The sequence below is a fragment of the Colletes latitarsis genome, chromosome 1 (assembly GCF_051014445.1).
Source record: "Colletes latitarsis isolate SP2378_abdomen chromosome 1, iyColLati1, whole genome shotgun sequence".
Taxonomy (NCBI): domain Eukaryota; kingdom Metazoa; phylum Arthropoda; class Insecta; order Hymenoptera; family Colletidae; genus Colletes; species Colletes latitarsis.
Genome location: NC_135134.1, coordinates 17375470 through 17395184, shown reverse-complemented (window position 1 = coordinate 17395184; position 19715 = coordinate 17375470).

Genomic DNA, 19715 nt, shown 5'->3' with positions numbered 1-19715 from the left:
CTCTCATCAGGCTCATGCTTTCGCATATTTCTCATACTTGATGGCCAGATTCAGGGCTATTTCTGGCCTGGATCACGTGGTAATGTGGTACCACACTGAAACAGTCAATTAAACCTAGTCTGGGTCAACATTTCAAAGGATAACTCATGTTAGGTCTAGGTTAGGTCTGGGATTTGCTCTCATCAGGCTCATACTTTCGCATGTTTCTCATACTTGATGGCCAGATTCTGGGCTTTGTCTGCTTTGGATCACGTAGTAATGTGGTACCACACAGAAACAGTCGACTAAACCTGGTCTGGGTCAATATTTTAGAGGATAACACATGTTAGGTCTAGGTTAGGCCTTGGATTTGCACTCATCAGGGTCATACTTTCACATTCTTCACATACTTGTAGAACAGAACCCGGGTTTTTTCTGGTTTGGATCAAGTGGTAATGTGGTATCACACGGAAAGAGTCCATTAAACCTGGTTTCGATCAATATTTTAGAGAATAACACATGATAGGTCTAGGTTAGGTATGGGATTTGCACTCATCAGGCTCATACTTTCGCATATTTCTCATTCTTGTTGTCCAGATCCTGGGCTTTCACTGGTTTGGATCACACAGTAATATGGTACCACACTGAAACAGTCGAGTAAACCTGGTCTCGGTCAATATTTTTGAGGATAACGCATGTTAGGTCTAGGTTAGGTCTGGGACTTGCTCTCATCAGGCTCATACTTTCGCATACTTCTCGTACTTGTTGGCCAGAACCTGCGCCTTTTCTGGTTTGGATCACGTAGTAATGTGGTACCACACTGAAACAGTCAATTAAACCTAGTCTGGGTCAACATTTCAAAGGATAACTCATGTTAGGTCTAGGTTAGGTCTGGGATTTGCACTCATCAGGCTCATACTTTCGCATACTTCTCATACTTGATGGCCAGATTCTGGGCCTTTTTTGGTATCGATCACGTAGTAATGCGGTACCACGCTGAAACAGACCATTAGACCTGGTTTCGATCAATATTTTAGAGGATAACGCATGTTAGGTCTATGTTAGGTCCGGGATTTGCTCCCATGAGGCTCATACCTTCGCATATTTCTCATTCTTGTTGTCGAGATCCTGGGCTTTCACTGGCTTGGATCACACAGTAATATGGTACCACACTGAAACAGTCGATTAAACCTTGTTTCGATCGATATTTTAGAGGATAACGCATGTTAGGTCTAGGTTAGGTCTCGGATTTGCACTCATCAGGCTCATACTTTCGCATATTTCTCATACTTGATGGCCAGACCCTGGGCTTTTTCTGGTTTGGATCATGTAGTAATGTGGTACCACACTGAAGCAGTCGATTAAACCTGGTTTCGATCAATGTTTTAGTGGATAACGCATGTTAGGTCTAGGTTAGGCCTTGGATTTGACCTCATCAGGCTCACACTTTCGCATATATCTCTTACTTGATGGCCAGATTCTCGGCTTTTTTTGGCTTGGATCACGTAGTAATGTGGTACCACACTGAAACTGTCCATTAAACCTGGTTTCGATCAATATTTTAGAGGATAACGCATGTTAGGTTTATGTTAGGTCTGTGATTTGCTCTCATCAGGCTCATACATTAACATTTTCCGCATACTTGTTGGCCAGATCCTGGGCTTTTTTTGGTTCGGATCACGTTGCAATGTCTTACCACACGGAAAGAGTCCATTAAACCTGGTTTCGATCAATATTTTAGAGGATAACGCATGTTAGGTCTAGGTTAGGTCTGGGATTTGCACTTATCAGGCTCATACTTTCGCATATTTCTCAGACTTGTTGGCCAGATTCTCGGCTTTTTTTGGCTTGGATCACGTAGTAATGTGGTACCACACTGAAACAGTCCATTAATCCTAGTCTGGGTCAACATTTCAAAGGATAACTCATGTTAGGTCTAGGTTAGGTCTGGGATTTGCACTCATCAGGCTCATACTTTCGCATATTTCTCATACTTGTTGGCCAGATTCTCGGCTTTTTTTGGCTTGGATCACGTAGTAATGTGGTACCACACTGAAACTGTCCATTAAACTTGGTTTCGATCAATATTTTAGAGGATAACGCATGTTAGGTCTATGTTAGGTCTGGGATTTGCTCTCATCAGGCTCATACATTAACATTTTCCGCATACTTGTTGGCCAGATCCTGGGCTTTTCCTGTTTTGGATCAAGTGGTTATGTGGTATCACACGGAAAGAGTCCATTAAACCTGGTTTCGATCAATATTTTAGAGAATAACACATGATAGGTCTAGGTTAGGTATGGGATTTGCACTCATCAGGCTCATACTTTCGCATATTTCTCATTCTTGTTGTCCAGATCCTGGGCTTTCACTGGTTTGGATCACACAGTAATATGGTACCACACTGAAACAGTCGAGTAAACCTGGTCTCGGTCAATATTTTTGAGGATAACGCATGTTAGGTCTAGGTTAGGTCTGGGACTTGCTCTCATCAGGCTCATACTTTCGCATACTTCTCGTACTTGTTGGCCAGAACCTGCGCCTTTTCTGGTTTGGATCACGTAGTAATGTGGTACCACACTGAAACAGTCAATTAAACCTAGTCTGGGTCAACATTTCAAAGGATAACTCATGTTAGGTCTAGGTTAGGTCTGGGATTTGCACTCATCAGGCTCATACTTTCGCATACTTCTCATACTTGATGGCCAGATTCTGGGCCTTTTTTGGTATCGATCACGTAGTAATGCGGTACCACGCTGAAACAGACCATTAGACCTGGTTTCGATCAATATTTTAGAGGATAACGCATGTTAGGTCTATGTTAGGTCCGGGATTTGCTCCCATGAGGCTCATACCTTCGCATATTTCTCATTCTTGTTGTCGAGATCCTGGGCTTTCACTGGCTTGGATCACACAGTAATATGGTACCACACTGAAACAGTCGATTAAACCTTGTTTCGATCGATATTTTAGAGGATAACGCATGTTAGGTCTAGGTTAGGTCTCGGATTTGCACTCATCAGGCTCATACTTTCGCATATTTCTCATACTTGATGGCCAGACCCTGGGCTTTTTCTGGTTTGGATCATGTAGTAATGTGGTACCACACTGAAGCAGTCGATTAAACCTGGTTTCGATCAATGTTTTAGTGGATAACGCATGTTAGGTCTAGGTTAGGCCTTGGATTTGACCTCATCAGGCTCACACTTTCGCATATATCTCTTACTTGATGGCCAGATTCTCGGCTTTTTTTGGCTTGGATCACGTAGTAATGTGGTACCACACTGAAACTGTCCATTAAACCTGGTTTCGATCAATATTTTAGAGGATAACGCATGTTAGGTTTATGTTAGGTCTGTGATTTGCTCTCATCAGGCTCATACATTAACATTTTCCGCATACTTGTTGGCCAGATCCTGGGCTTTTTTTGGTTCGGATCACGTTGCAATGTCTTACCACACGGAAAGAGTCCATTAAACCTGGTTTCGATCAATATTTTAGAGGATAACGCATGTTAGGTCTAGGTTAGGTCTGGGATTTGCACTTATCAGGCTCATACTTTCGCATATTTCTCAGACTTGTTGGCCAGATTCTCGGCTTTTTTTGGCTTGGATCACGTAGTAATGTGGTACCACACTGAAACAGTCCATTAATCCTAGTCTGGGTCAACATTTCAAAGGATAACTCATGTTAGGTCTAGGTTAGGTCTGGGATTTGCACTCATCAGGCTCATACTTTCGCATATTTCTCATACTTGTTGGCCAGATTCTCGGCTTTTTTTGGCTTGGATCACGTAGTAATGTGGTACCACACTGAAACTGTCCATTAAACTTGGTTTCGATCAATATTTTAGAGGATAACGCATGTTAGGTCTATGTTAGGTCTGGGATTTGCTCTCATCAGGCTCATACATTAACATTTTCCGCATACTTGTTGGCCAGATCCTGGGCTTTTCCTGTTTTGGATCAAGTGGTTATGTGGTATCACACGGAAAGAGTCCATTAAACCTGGTTTCGATCAATATTTTAGAGAATAACACATGATAGGTCTAGGTTAGGTATGGGATTTGCACTCATCAGGCTCATACTTTCGCATATTTCTCATACTTGATGGCCAGATTCAGGGCTTTTTTTGGTTCGGGTCACGTTGCAATGTGTTACCACACTGAAACAGTCCATTAAACCTGGTTTCGATCAATATTTTAGAGGATAACGCAACTTAGGTCTTGGTTAGGCCTTGGATTTGCTCTCATCAGGCTCACACGTTCGCATTCTTCACATACCTGGTGAACAGATCGTGGGTTTTTTCTGGTTTGCATCAGGTGATAATGTGGTAGCACACTGAAACAGACAATAATGCCTGGTTTCTATCAATATTTTAGAGGATAACACATGTTAGGTCCAGGTTAGGTCTGGGATTTGCTCTCATCAGGCTCATACTTTCGCATATTTCTCATTCTTGTTGTCCAGATCCTGGGCTTTCACTGGTTTGAATCACACAGTAATATGGTACCACACTGAAACAGTCGAGTAAACCTGGTCTCGGTCAATATTTTTGAGGATAACGCATGTTAGGTCTAGGTTAGGTCTGGGACTTGCTCTCATCAGGCTCATACTTTCGCATATTTCTCGTACTTGTTGGCCAGATCCTGCGCCTTTTCTGGTTTGGATCACGTAGTAATGTGGTACCACACTGAAACAGTCAATTAAACCTAGTCTGGGTCAACGTTTCAAAGGATAACTCATGTTAGGTCTAGGTTACGTCTGGGATTTGCACTCATCAGGCTCATACTTTCGCATACTTCTCATACTTGATGGCCAGATTCTGGGCCTTTTTTGGTATCGATCACGTAGTAATGCGGTACCACGCTGAAACAGACCATTAGACCTGGTTTCAATCAATATTTTAGAGGATAACGCATGTTAGGTCTATGTTAGGTCCGGGATTTGCCCTCATCAGGGTCACACTTTCGCACATTTCTCGTACCTTTTGGCCAGGTCCTGCGCCTTTTCTGGTTTGGATCACGTAGTAATGTGGTACCACACTGAAACAGTCGACTGAACCTGGTCACGATCAATATTTTAGAGGATAACGCATGTTAGGTCTGGGTTAGGTCTGGGATTTGCCCTCTTCAGTCTCATACTTTCGCATTCCTCACATCCTTGTTGGCCAGATCCTGGGTTTTTTCTGGTTTGGATCACATAGTAATGTGGTACCACACTGAAACAGTCGACTAAACCTGGTCACGATCAATATTTTAGAGGATAACGCATGTTAGGTCTAGGTTAGGGCTGGGATTTGCTCTCATCAGGCTCATACTTTCGCATATTTCTGATACTTGATGGCCAGATCCTGGCCTTTTTCTGGTTTGGATCACGTAGTAATGTGGTACCACACTGATACAGACAATTAAGCATGGTTTCGATCGATATGTTAGAGGATAACGCATGTTAGGTCTAGGTTAGGTCTGGGATTTGCTCTCATCAGGCTCATACTTTCGCATATTTCTCATTCTTGTTGACCAGATCCTGGGCTTTCACTGGTTTGGATCACACAGTAATGTGTTACCACACTGAAACAGTCGATTAAACTTGGTTTCGATCGATATTTTAGAGGATAACGCATGGTAGGTCTAGGTTAGGTCTGGGATTTGCACTCATCAGGCTCATACTTTCGCATATTTCTCATACTTGATGGCCAGATCCTGGCCTTTTTCTGGTTTGGATCACGTAGTAATGTGGTACCACACTGAAACAGTCCATTAAACCTGGTTTCGTTCAATGTTTTACGGGATAACGCATGTTAGGTCTAGGTTAGGTCTGGGATTTGCTCTCATCATGCTCATACTTTCGCATGTTTCTCATTCTTGTTGGCCAGATTCTGGGCTTTTTTTGGCTTGGATCACGTAGTAATGTGGGACCACACTCAAACAGTCGATTAAACCTGGTCACGATCAATATTTTAGAGGATAACACATGTTAGGTCTAGGTTAGTTCTGGGATTTGCACTCATCGGGCTCACACTTTCGCATATATCTCTTACATGATGGCCAGATTCTGGGCTCTTTCTGGATTGGATCACGTAGTAATGTGGTACCACAAAAAACAGTCGACTAAGCCTGGTCTCGGTCAATATTTTAGAGGATAACGCATGTTAGGTCTAGGTTAGGTCTGGGATTTGCTCTCATCAGGCCCATGCTTTCGCATATTTCTCATTCTTGTTGACCAGATCCTGGGCTTTCACTGGTTTGGATCACACAGTACTGTGTTACCACACTGAAACAGACCATTAAACCTGGTTTCGATCAATATTTTAGAGGATAACACATGTTAGGTCTGGGTTAGGCCTTGGATTTGCACTCATAAGGGTCATACTTTCGCATATTTCTCTTACTTGTTAGACAGATCCTTTGCTTTTTCTGGTTTGGATCACACAGTAATGTGGTACCACACTGAAACAGTCCATTAAACCTGGTTTCGATCAATATTTTAGAGGATAACGCATGTTAGGTCTAGGTTAGGTCTGGGATTTGCTCTCATCAGGCTCATGCTTTCGCATATTTCTCATACTTGATGGCCAGATTCAGGGCTTTTTCTGGTTTAGATCACGTGGCAATGTGGTACCACACTGAAACTGTCCATTAAACCTGGTTTCGTTCAATGTTTTACGGGATAACGCATGTTAGGTCTAGGTTAGGTCTGGGATTTGCTCTCATCATGCTCATACTTTCGCATGTTTCTCATACTTGTTGGCCAGATTCTCGGCTTTTTTTGGCTTGGATCACGTAGTAATGTGGTACCACACTGAAACTGTCCATTAAACCTGGTTTCGATCAATATTTTAGAGGATAACGCATGTTAGGTCTATGTTAGGTCTGGGATTTGCTCTCATCAGGCTCATACATTAACATTTTCCGCATACTTGTTGGCCAGATCCTGGGCTTTTCCTGTTTTGGATCAAGTGGTTATGTGGTATCACACGGAAAGAGTCCATTAAACCTGGTTTCGATCAATATTTTAGAGAATAACACATGATAGGTCTAGGTTAGGTATGGGATTTTCACTCATCAGGCTCATACTTTCGCATATTTCTCATACTTGATGGCCAGATTCTGGCCTTTTTCTGGTTTCGATAACGTAGTAATGCGGTACCACACTGAAACAGTCCATTAAACCTGGTTTCAATCAATATTTTAGAGGATAACGCATGTTAGGTCTATGTTAGGTCCGGGATTTGCCCTCATCAGGGTCACACTTTCGCATTCTTCACATACCTGTTGAACAGATCCAGGGTTTTTTCTGGTTTGGATCACGTTGTAATGTGGTACCACACTGAAACAGTCGACTGAACCTGGTCACGATCAATATTTTAGAGGATAACGCATGTTAGGTCTAGGTTAGGTCTGGGATTTGCACTTATCAGGCTCATACTTTCGCATATTTCTCATACTTGTTGGCCAGATTCTCGGCTTTTTTTGGCTTGGATCACGTAGTAATGTGGTACCACACTGAAACTGTCCATTAAACCTGGTTTCGATCAATATTTTAGAGGATAACGCATGTTAGGTCTATGTTAGGTCTGGGATTTGCTCTCATCAGGCTCATACATTAACATTTTCCGCATACTTGTTGGCCAGATCCTGGGCTTTTCCTGTTTTGGATCAAGTGGTAATGTGGTATCACACGGAAAGAGTCCATTAAACCTGGTTTCGATCAATATTTTAGAGAATAACACATGATAGGTCTAGGTTAGGTATGGGATTTGCACTCATCAGGCTCATACTTTCGCATATTTCTCATACTTGATGGCCAGATTCAGGGCTTTTTTTGGTTCGGGTCACGTTGCAGTGTGTTACCACACTGAAACAGTCCATTAAACCTGGTTTCGATCAATATTTTAGGGGATAACGCAACTTAGGTCTAGGTTAGGTCTGGGATTTGCTCTCATCATGCTCAAACTTTCGCATATTTCTCATTCTTGTTGGCCAGATCCTGGGCTTTCACTGGTTTGGATCACGCAGTAATGTGGTACCACACTCAAACAGACCTTTAAACCTGGTTTCGATCAATATTTTAGAGGATAATACATGTTAGGTCTAGGTTAGGCCTTGGATTTGCACTCATCAGGGTCATACTTTCACATTCTTCACATACTTGTTGAACAGAACCCGGGTTTTTTCTGGTTTGGATCACATAGCAATGTGGTACCACACTGAAACAGTCCATTAAACCTGGTTTCGTTCAATATTTTAGAGGATAACGCATGTTAGGTCTATGTTAGGTCCGGGATATGCCCCCATCAGGCTCATACTTTCGCATATTTCTCATACTTGATGGCCAGATCCTGGCCTTTTTCTGGTTTGGATCACGTAGTAATGTGGTACCACACTGAAGCAGTCGATTAAACCTGGTTTCGATCAATGTTTTAGTGGATAACGCATGTTAGGTCTAGGTTAGGCCTTGGATTTGACCTCATCAGACTCTTACTTTCGCATTCTTCACATACTTGGTAAACAGAACCCGGGTTTTTTCTGGTTTGGATCACGTAGTAATGCGGTACCACACTGAAACAGTCCATTAAACCTGGTTTCGTTCAATGTTTTAGAGGATAACGCATGTTAGGTCTAGGTTTGGTCTGGGATTTGCTCTCATCATGCTCATACTTTCGCATATTTCTCATTCTCGTTGGCCAGATCCTGGGCTTTCGCTGGTTTGGATCACGTAGTAATGTGGTACCACACTGAAACAGTCGACTAAACCTGGTCACGATCAATATTTTAGAGGATAACACATGTTAGGTCTAGGTTAGTTCTGGGATTTGCTCTCATCAGGCTCACACTTTCGCATATATCTCTTACTTGATGGCCAGATTCTCGGCTTTTTTTGGCTTGGATCACGTAGTAATGTGGTACCACACTGAAACTGTCCATTAAACCTGGTTTCGATCAATATTTTAGAGGATAACGCATGTTAGGTTTATGTTAGGTCTGTGATTTGCTCTCATCAGGCTCATACATTAACATTTTCCGCATACTTGTTGGCCAGATCCTGGGCTTTTCCTGTTTTGGATCAAGTGGTAATGTGGTATCACACGGAAAGAGTCCATTAAACCTGGTTTCGATCAATATTTTAGAGGATAACGCATGTTAGGTCTAGGTTAGGTCTGGGATTTGCACTTATCAGGCTCATACTTTCGCATATTTCTCAGACTTGTTGGCCAGATTCTCGGCTTTTTTTGGCTTGGATCACGTAGTAATGTGGTACCACACTGAAACAGTCCATTAATCCTAGTCTGGGTCAACATTTCAAAGGATAACTCATGTTAGGTCTAGGTTAGGTCTGGGATTTGCACTCATCAGGCTCATACTTTCGCATATTTCTCATACTTGATGGCCAGATTCTGGGCTTTTTTTGGTTCGGATCACGTTGCAATGTCTTACCACACTGAAACAGTCCATTAAACCTGGTTTCGATCAATATTTTAGAGGATAACGCAACTTAGGTCTTGGTTAGGTCTTCGATTTGCTCTCATCAGGCTCACACGTTCGCATTCTTCACATACCTGTTGAACAGATCCAGGGTTTTTTCTGGTTTGGATCACGTAGTAATGTGGTACCACACTGAAACAGTCAATTAAACCTAGTCTGGGTCAACATTTCAAAGGATAACTCATTCTAGGTCTAGGTTAGGTCTGGGATTTGCTCTCATCATGCTCATACTTTCGCATATCTCTCATACCTGATGGCCAGATTCTGAGCCCTTTTTGGTTTCGATCACGCAGTAATGCGGTACCACGCCGAAACAGACCATTAAACCTGGTTTCGATCAATATTTTAGAGGCTAACGCATGTCAGGTCTATGTTAGGTCCGGGATTTGCCCTCATCAGGCTCACACTTTCGCATTCTTCACATACCTGTTGAACAGATCCAGGGTTTTTTCTGGTTTGCATCAGGTGGTAATGTGGTAGCACACTGAAACAGTCGACTAAACCTGGTTTCGTTCAATATTTTAGAGGATAACTCATGTTAGGTCTAGGTTAGGTCTGGGATTTGCTCTCATCAGGCTCATACTTTCGTATATTTCTCATACTTGTTGGCCAGATTCTGGGCTTTTTTCGGCTTGGATCACGTAGTAATGTTCTACCACACTGAAACTGTCCATTAAACCTGGTTTCGAGCAATATTTTAGTGGATAACGCATGTTAGGTCTATGTCAGGTCTGGGATTTGCTCTCATCAGGCTCACACGTTCGCATTCTTCACATACCTGTTGAACAGATCCAGGGTTTTTTCTGGTTTGGATCACGTAGTAATGTGGTACCACACTGAACCAGTCAATTAAACCTAGTCTGGGTCAACATTTCAAAGGATAACTCTTGTTAGGTCTAGGTTAGGTCTGGGACTTGCTCTCATCAGGCTCATACTTTCGCATATTTCTCGTACTTGTTGGCCAGATCCTGCGCCTTTTCTGGTTTGGATCACGTTGCAATGTCTTACCACGCCGAAACAGACCATTAAACCTGGTTTCGATCAATATTTTAGAGGATAACGCATGTTAGGTCTATGGTAGGTCCGGGATTTGCACTCGTCAGGCTCGTACTTTCGCATATTTCTCGTACTTGTTGGCTAGATCCTGCGCCTTTCCTTGTTTGGATCACGTAGTAATGTGGTACCACACTGAAACAGTCGACTAAACCTGGTTTCGATCAATATTTTAGAGGATAACGCATGTTAGGTCTATGTTAGGTCTGGGATTTGCTCACATCATGCTCATACTTTCGCATATTTCTCATTGTTGTTGGCCAGATCCTGGGCTTTCACTGGTTTGGATCACGTAGTTATGTGGTACCACACTGAAACAGTCAAATTAAACCTGGTCTCGATCAATATTTTAGAGAATAACACATGTTAGGTCTAGGTTAGGTCTGGGATTTGCACTCATCAGCCTCATGCTTTCGCATATTTCTCATACTTGATGGCCAGATTCAGGGCTTTTTCTGGCTTGGATCACGTGGTAATGTGGTACCACACTGAAACAGTCAATTAAACCTAGTCTGGGTCAACATTTCAAAGGATAACTCATGTTAGGTCTAGGTTAGGTCTGGGATTTGCTCTCATCAGGCTCATACTTTCGCATGTTTCTCATACTTGACGGCCAGATTCTGGGCTTTTTTTAGTTTGGATCACGCAGTAATGTGGTACCAAACTGAAACAGACCATTAAACCTGGTTTCGATCAATATTTTAGAGGATAACACATGTTAGGTCTAGGTTAGGCCTTGGATTTGCACTCATCAGGGTCATACTTTCACATTCTTCACATACTTGTTGAACAGAACCCGGGTTTTTTCTGGTTTGGATCACGTAGCAATGTGGTAGCACACTGAAACAGTCCATTAAACCTGGTTTCGTTCAATATTTTAGAGGATAACGCATGTTAGGTCTATGTTAGGTCCGGGATTTGCTCTCATCAGGCTCATACTTTCGCATATTTCTCTTACTTGTTAGACAGATCCTTTGCTTTTTCTGGTTTGGATCACACAGTAATGTGGTACCACACTGAAACAGTCGATTAAACCAGGCTTCGATCGATATGTTAGAGGATAACGCATGTTAGGTCTAGGTTAGGTCTGGGATTTGCTCCCATCAGGCTCATACTTTCGCATATTTCTCATACCTGATGGCCAGATTCTGTGCCCTTTTTGGTTTCAATCACTTAGTAATGCGGTACCACGCTGAAACAGACCATTAAACCTGGTTTCGATCAATATTTTAGAGGAGAACGCATGTTAGGTCTATGTTAGGTCCGGGTTTTGCCCTCATCAGGCTCACACTTTCGCATTCTTCACATACCTGTTGAACAGATCCAGGGTTTTTTCTAGTTTGGATCACGTGGTAATGTGGTACCACACTGAAACAGTCCATTAAACCTAGTCTGGGTCAACATTTCAAAGGATAACTCATGTTAGGTCTAGGTTAGGTCTGGAATTTGCACTCATCAGGCTCAAACATTCGCATATTTTTCATATTTGATGGCCAGATCCTGGGCTTTTTCTGGTTTGGATCACGTAGTAATGTGGTACCACATTGAAACAGTCGACTGAACCTGGTCACGATCAATATTTTAGAGGATAACGCATGTTAGGTCTAGGTTAGGTCTGGTATTTGCACTTATCAGGCTCACACTTTCGCATTCTTCACATACCTGTTGAACAGATCCAGGGTTTTTTCTGGTTTGCATCAGGTGGTAATGTGGTAGCACACTGAAACAGACAATAATGCCTGGTTTCTATCAATATTTTAGAGGATAACACATGTTAGGTCCAGGTTAGGTCTGGGATTTGCTATCATCATGCTCATACTTTCGCATATTTCTCATTCTTGTTGTCCAGATCCAGGGCTTTCACTGGTTTGGATCACACAGTAATATGGTACCGCACTGAAACAGTCGATTAAACCTGGTTTCGATCGATATTTTAGAGGATAACGCATGTTAGGTCTAGGTTAGGTCTGGGATTTGCACTCATCAGGCTAATACTTTCGCATATTTCTCGTACTTGTTGGCTAGATCCTGCGCCTTTCCTTGTTTGGATCACGTAGTAATGTGGTACCACACTGAAACAGTCGACTAAACCTGGTTTCGATCAATATTTTAGAGGATAACTCATGTTAGGTCTAGGTTAGGTCTGGGATTTGCTCTCATCAGGCTCATACTTTCGTATATTTCTCATACTTGTTGGCCAGATTCTGGGCTTTTTTCGGCTTGGATCACGTAGTAATGTTGTACCACACTGAAACTGTCCATTAAACCTGGTTTCGAGCAATATTTTAGTGGATAACGCATGTTAGGTCTATGTCAGGTCTGGGATTTGCTCTCATCAGGCTCACACGTTCGCATTCTTCACATACCTGTTGAACAGATCCAGGGTTTTTTCTGGTTTGGATCAGGTAGTAATGTGGTACCACACTGAAACAGTCAATTAAACCTAGTCTGGGTCAACATTTCAAAGGATAACTCTTGTTAGGTCTAGGTTAGGTCTGGGACTTGCTCTCATCAGGCTCATACTTTCGCATATTTCTCGTACTTGTTGGCCAGATCCTGCGCCTTTTCTGGTTTGGATCACGTAGTAATGTGGTACCACACTGAAACAGTCGACTAAACCTGGTTTCGATCAATATTTTAGAGGATAACGCATGTTAGGTCTATGTTAGGTCCGGGATTTGCCCTCATCAGGCTCACACTTTCGCAATCTTCACATACCTGTTGAACAGATCCAGGGTTTTTTCTGGTTTGCATCAGGTGGTAATGTGGTAGCAAACTGAAACAGACAATAATGCCTGGTTTCTATCAATATTTTAGAGGATAACACATGTTAGGTCCAGGTTAGGTCTGGGATTTGCTATCATCATGCTCATACTTTCGCATATTTCTCATTCCTGTTGTCCAGATCCTGGGCTTTCACTGGTTTGGATCACACAGTAATATGGTACCACACTGAAACAGTCGACTAAACCTGGTCTCGGTCAATATTTTAGAGGATATCGCATGTTAGGTCTAGGTTAGGTCTGGGACTTGCTCTCATCAGGCTCATACTTTCGCATATTTCTCGTACTTGTTGGGCAGATCCTGCGCCTTTTCTGGTTTGGATCACGTAGTAATGTGGTACCACACTGAAACAGTCAATAAAACCTAGTCTGGGTCAACATTTCAAAGGATAACTCATGTTAGGTCTAGGTTAGGTCTGGGATTTGCTCTCATCATGCTCATACTTTCGCATATTTCTCATTCTTGTTGGCCAGATCCTGGGCTTTCACTGGTTTAGATCACGTAGTTATGTGGTACCACACTGAAACAGTCAAATTAAACCTGGTCTCGATCAATATTTTAGAGGATGCCACATGGTAGGTCTGGGTTAGGTCTGGGATTTGCTCTCATCAGGCTCATACGTTCGCATATTTCTCATTCTCGTTGGCCAGATCCTTGGCTTCAACTGGTTTGGATCACGTAGTTATGTGGTACCACACTGAAACAGTCAAATTAAACCTGGTCTCGATCAATATTTTAGAGGATAACACATGTTAGGTCTAGTTAAGGTCTGGGATTTGCACTCAACAGGCTCACACTTTCGCATATTTCTCATACTTGATGGCCAGATTCAGGGCTTTTTCTGGTTTGGATCACGTGGGAATATGGTACCACACTGAAACAGTCAATTAAACCTAGTCTGGGTCAACATTTCAAAGGACAACTCATGTTAGGTCTATGTTAGGTCTGGGATTTGCTCTCATCAGGCTCATACTTTCGCATGCTTCTCATACTTGATGGCCAGATTCTGGTCTTTTTCTGGTTTCGATCTCGTAGTAATGCAGTACCACACCGAAACAGTCAATTCAACCTGGTCTGATAAATATTTTAGAGGATACCGCATGTTAGGTCTTGGTTAGGCCTTGGATTTGCCCTCATCAGGCTCACACGTTCGCATTCTTCGTATACCTGGTGAACAGATCGTGGGTTTTTTCTGGTTTGCATCACGTGGTAATGTGGTAGCACACTGAAACATACAATTATGCCTGGTTTCTATCAATATTTTAGAGGATAACACATGTTAGGTCTAGGTTAGGTCAGGGATTTGCTTTCATCATGCTCATACTTTCGCATATTTCTCGTTCTAGTTGCCCAGAACTGGTTTGGATCACACAGTAATATGGTACCACACTGAAACAGTCGATTAAACCTGGTTTCGATCGATATTTTAGAGGATAACGCATGTTAGGTCTAGGTTAGGTCTGGGATTTGCACTCATCAGGCTCATACTTTTGCATATATCTTACACTTGATGGCCAGATTCAGGGCCTTTTCTGGTTTGGATCACGTGGTAATGTGGTACCACACTGAAACTGTCGACTAAACCTGGTCTCGGTCAACATTTTAGAGGATAACGCATGTTAGGTCTAGGTTAGGTCTGGGATTTGCACTCATCAGGCTGATACTTTCGCATATTTCTCATACTTGATGGCCAGATTCAGGGCCTTTTCTGGTTTGGATCACGTGGTAATGTGGTACCACGCTGAAACTGTCGACTAAACCTGGTCTCGGTCAATATTATAGAGGATAACGCATGTTAGGTCTAGGTTAGGTCTGGGATTTGCTCACATCATGCTCATACTTTCGCATATTTCTCATTGTTGTTGGCCAGATCCTGGGCTTTCACTGGTTTGGATCACGTAGTTATGTGGTACCACACTGAAACAGTCAAATTAAACCTGGTCTCGATCAATATTTTAGAGAATAACACATGTTAGGTCTAGGTTAGGTCTGGGATTTGCACTCATCAGCCTCATACTTTCGCATATTTCTCATACTTGATGGCCAGATTGAGGGCCTTTTCTGGTTTGGATCTCGTGGTAATGTGGTACCACACTGAAACTGTCGACTAAACCTGGTCACGGTCAATATTTTAGAGGGTAACGCATGTTAGGTCTAGGTTAGGTCTGGGATTTGCACTCATCAGGCTCATACTTTCGCATATTTCTGATACTTGTTGGCCAGATTCTGGGCTTTTTTTGGCTTGGATCACGTAGTAGTGTGGTACCACACTGAAACTGTCCATTAAACCTGGTTTCGATCATTATTTTAGAGGATAACACATGTTAGGTCTATGGTAGGTCCGGGATTTGCACTCATCAGGCTCATACTTTCGCATATTTCTCATACTTGTTGCCAGATTCTGGGCTTTTTTTGGCTTGGATCACGTAGTAGTGTGGTACCACACTGAAACAGTCCATTAAACCTGGTTTCGATCAATATTATAGAGGATAACGCATGTTAGGTCTAGGTTAGGTCTGGGATTTGCTCACATCAGGCTGATACTTTCGCATATTTCTCATACTTGATGGCCAGATTCAGGGCCTTTTCTGGTTTGGATCACGTGGTAATGTGGTACCACGCTGAAACTGTCGACTAAACCTGGTCTCGGTCAATATTATAGAGGATAACGCATGTTAGGTCTAGGTTAGGTCTGGGATTTGCTCACATCATGCTCATACTTTCGCATATTTCTCATTGTTGTTGGCCAGATCCTGGGCTTTCACTGGTTTGGATCACGTAGTTATGTGGTACCACACTGAAACAGTCAAATTAAACCTGGTCTCGATCAATATTTTAGAGAATAACACATGTTAGGTCTAGGTTAGGTCTGGGATTTGCACTCATCAGCCTCATACTTTCGCATATTTCTCATACTTGATGGCCAGATTCAGGGCTTTTTCTGGTTTGGATCACGTGGGAATATGGTACCACACTGAAACAGTCAATTAAACCTAGTCTGGGTCAACATTTCAAAGGACAACTCATGTTAGGTCTATGTTAGGTCTGGGATTTGCTCTCATCAGGCTCATACTTTCGCATGCTTCTCATACTTGATGGCCAGATTCTGGTCTTTTTCTGGTTTCGATCTCGTAGTAATGCAGTACCACACCGAAACAGTCAATTCAACCTGGTCTGATAAATATTTTAGAGGATACCGCATGTTAGGTCTTGGTTAGGCCTTGGATTTGCCCTCATCAGGCTCACACGTTCGCATTCTTCGTATACCTGGTGAACAGATCGTGGGTTTTTTCTGGTTTGCATCACGTGGTAATGTGGTAGCACACTGAAACATACAATTATGCCTGGTTTCTATCAATATTTTAGAGGATAACACATGTTAGGTCTAGGTTAGGTCAGGGATTTGCTTTCATCATGCTCATACTTTCGCATATTTCTCATTCTAGTTGCCCAGAACTGGTTTGGATCACACAGTAATATGGTACCACACTGAAACAGTCGATTAAACCTGGTTTCGATCGATATTTTAGAGGATAACGCATGTTAGGTCTAGGTTAGGTCTGGGATTTGCACTCATCAGGCTCATACTTTTGCATATATCTTACACTTGATGGCCAGATTCAGGGCCTTTTCTGGTTTGGATCACGTGGTAATGTGGTACCACACTGAAACTGTCGACTAAACCTGGTCTCGGTCAACATTTTAGAGGATAACGCATGTTAGGTCTAGGTTAGGTCTGGGATTTGCACTCATCAGGCTGATACTTTCGCATATTTCTCATACTTGATGGCCAGATTCAGGGCCTTTTCTGGTTTGGATCACGTGGTAATGTGGTACCACGCTGAAACTGTCGACTAAACCTGGTCTCGGTCAATATTATAGAGGATAACGCATGTTAGGTCTAGGTTAGGTCTGGGATTTGCTCACATCATGCTCATACTTTCGCATATTTCTCATTGTTGTTGGCCAGATCCTGGGCTTTCACTGGTTTGGATCACGTAGTTATGTGGTACCACACTGAAACAGTCAAATTAAACCTGGTCTCGATCAATATTTTAGAGAATAACACATGTTAGGTCTAGGTTAGGTCTGGGATTTGCACTCATCAGCCTCATACTTTCGCATATTTCTCATACTTGATGGCCAGATTGAGGGCCTTTTCTGGTTTGGATCTCGTGGTAATGTGGTACCACACTGAAACTGTCGACTAAACCTGGTCACGGTCAATATTTTAGAGGGTAACGCATGTTAGGTCTAGGTTAGGTCTGGGATTTGCACTCATCAGGCTCATACTTTCGCATATTTCTGATACTTGTTGGCCAGATTCTGGGCTTTTTTTGGCTTGGATCACGTAGTAGTGTGGTACCACACTGAAACTGTCCATTAAACCTGGTTTCGATCATTATTTTAGAGGATAACACATGTTAGGTCTATGGTAGGTCCGGGATTTGCACTCATCAGGCTCATACTTTCGCATATTTCTCATACTTGTTGCCAGATTCTGGGCTTTTTTTGGCTTGGATCACGTAGTAGTGTGGTACCACACTGAAACAGTCCATTAAACCTGGTTTCGATCAATATTTTAGAGGATAACGCATCATAGGTCTTGGTTAGGCCTTGGATTTGCCCTCATCAGGCTCACACGTTCGCATTCTTCACAAACCTGGTGAACAGATCGTGGGTTTTTTCTGGTTTGCATCACGTGGTAATGTGGTAGCTCACTGAAACAGTCGACTAAACCTGGTCTCGGTCAATATTTTAGACGATAACGCATGTTCGGTCTAGGTAAGGTCTGGGATTTGCACTCATCAGGCTCATACTTTGGCATATTTCTCATACTTGGTGGCCAGATTCATGGCTTTTTCTGGCTTGGATCACTTGGTAATGTGGTACCACACTGAAACTGTCGACTAAACCTAGTCTGGGTCAACATTTCAAAGGATAACTCATGATAGGTCTAGGTTAGGTCTGGGATTTGCACTCACCAGGCTCATACTTTCGCATATTTCTCATACTTGATGGCCAGATTCTGGGCTTTTCTTGGTTCGGAACACGTTGCAATGTGGTAGCACACGGAAGCAGACAATTATGCCTGGTTTCTATCAATATTTTAGAGGATAACACATGTTAGGTCTAGGTTTGATCTGGGATTTGCTATCATCATGCTCATACCTTCGCATATTTCTCATTCTAGTTGTCCAGATCCTGGGCTTTCACTGGTTTGGATCACACAGTAATATGTTACCTCACTGAAACAGTCGATTAAACCTGGTTTCGATCGATATTTTAGAGGATAACGCATGTTAGGTCTAGGTTAGGTCTGGGATTTGCACTCATCAGGCTCATACATTTGCATATTTCTCATACTTGATGGCCAGATTCAGGGCCTTTTCTGGTTTGGATCACTTGGTAATGTGGTACCACACAGAAACTGTCGACTAAACCAGGTCTCGGTCAGTATTTTAGAGGATAACACATGTTAGGTCGAGTTTAGGTCTGGGATTTGCACTCAACAGGCTCACACTTTCGCATATTTCTCATACTTGATGGCCAGATTCAGGGCTTTTTCTGGTTTGGATCACGTGGGTATGTGGTACCACACTGAAACAGTCAATTAAACCGAGTCTGGGTCAACATTTCAAATGATAGCTCATGTTAGGTCTGGGTTAGGTCAGGGAATTGCTCTCATCAGGCTCATACTTTCGCATGTTTCTCATTCTTGAAGGACAGATTCTGGGCTTTTTTTAGTTTGGATCACGCAGTAATGTGGTACCACACTGAAACAGACCATTAAACCTGGTTTCGATCAATATCTTAGAGGATAATACATGTTAGGTCTAGGTTAGGCCTTGGATTTGCACTCAACAGGGTCATACTTTCATATTCTTCACATACTTGTTGAACAGAAACCGGGTTTTTTCTGGTTTGGATCACGTAGCAATTTGGTACCACACTGAAAGAGTCCATTAAACCTGGTTTCGTTCAATATTTTAGAGGATAACGCATGTTAGGACTATGTCAGTTCTGGGATTTGCTCTCATCAGGCTCATACTCTCGCATATTTCTCTTACTTGTTAGCCAGATCCTTCGCTTTTTCTGGTTTGGATCACACAGTAATGTGGTACCACATTGAAACAGTCGATTAAACCTGGTTTCGATCGATATGTTAGAGGATAACGCATGTTAGGTCTAGTTAAGGTCTGGGATTTGCACTCAACAGGCTCACACTTTCGCATATTTCTCATACTTGATGGCCAGATTCAGGGCTTTTTCTGGTTTGGATCACGCGGGAATATGGTACCACACTGAAACAGTCAATTAAACCTAGTCTGGGTCAACATTTCAAAGGACAACTCATGTTAGGTCTATGTTAGGTCTGGGATTTGCTCTCATCAGGCTCATACTTTCGCAT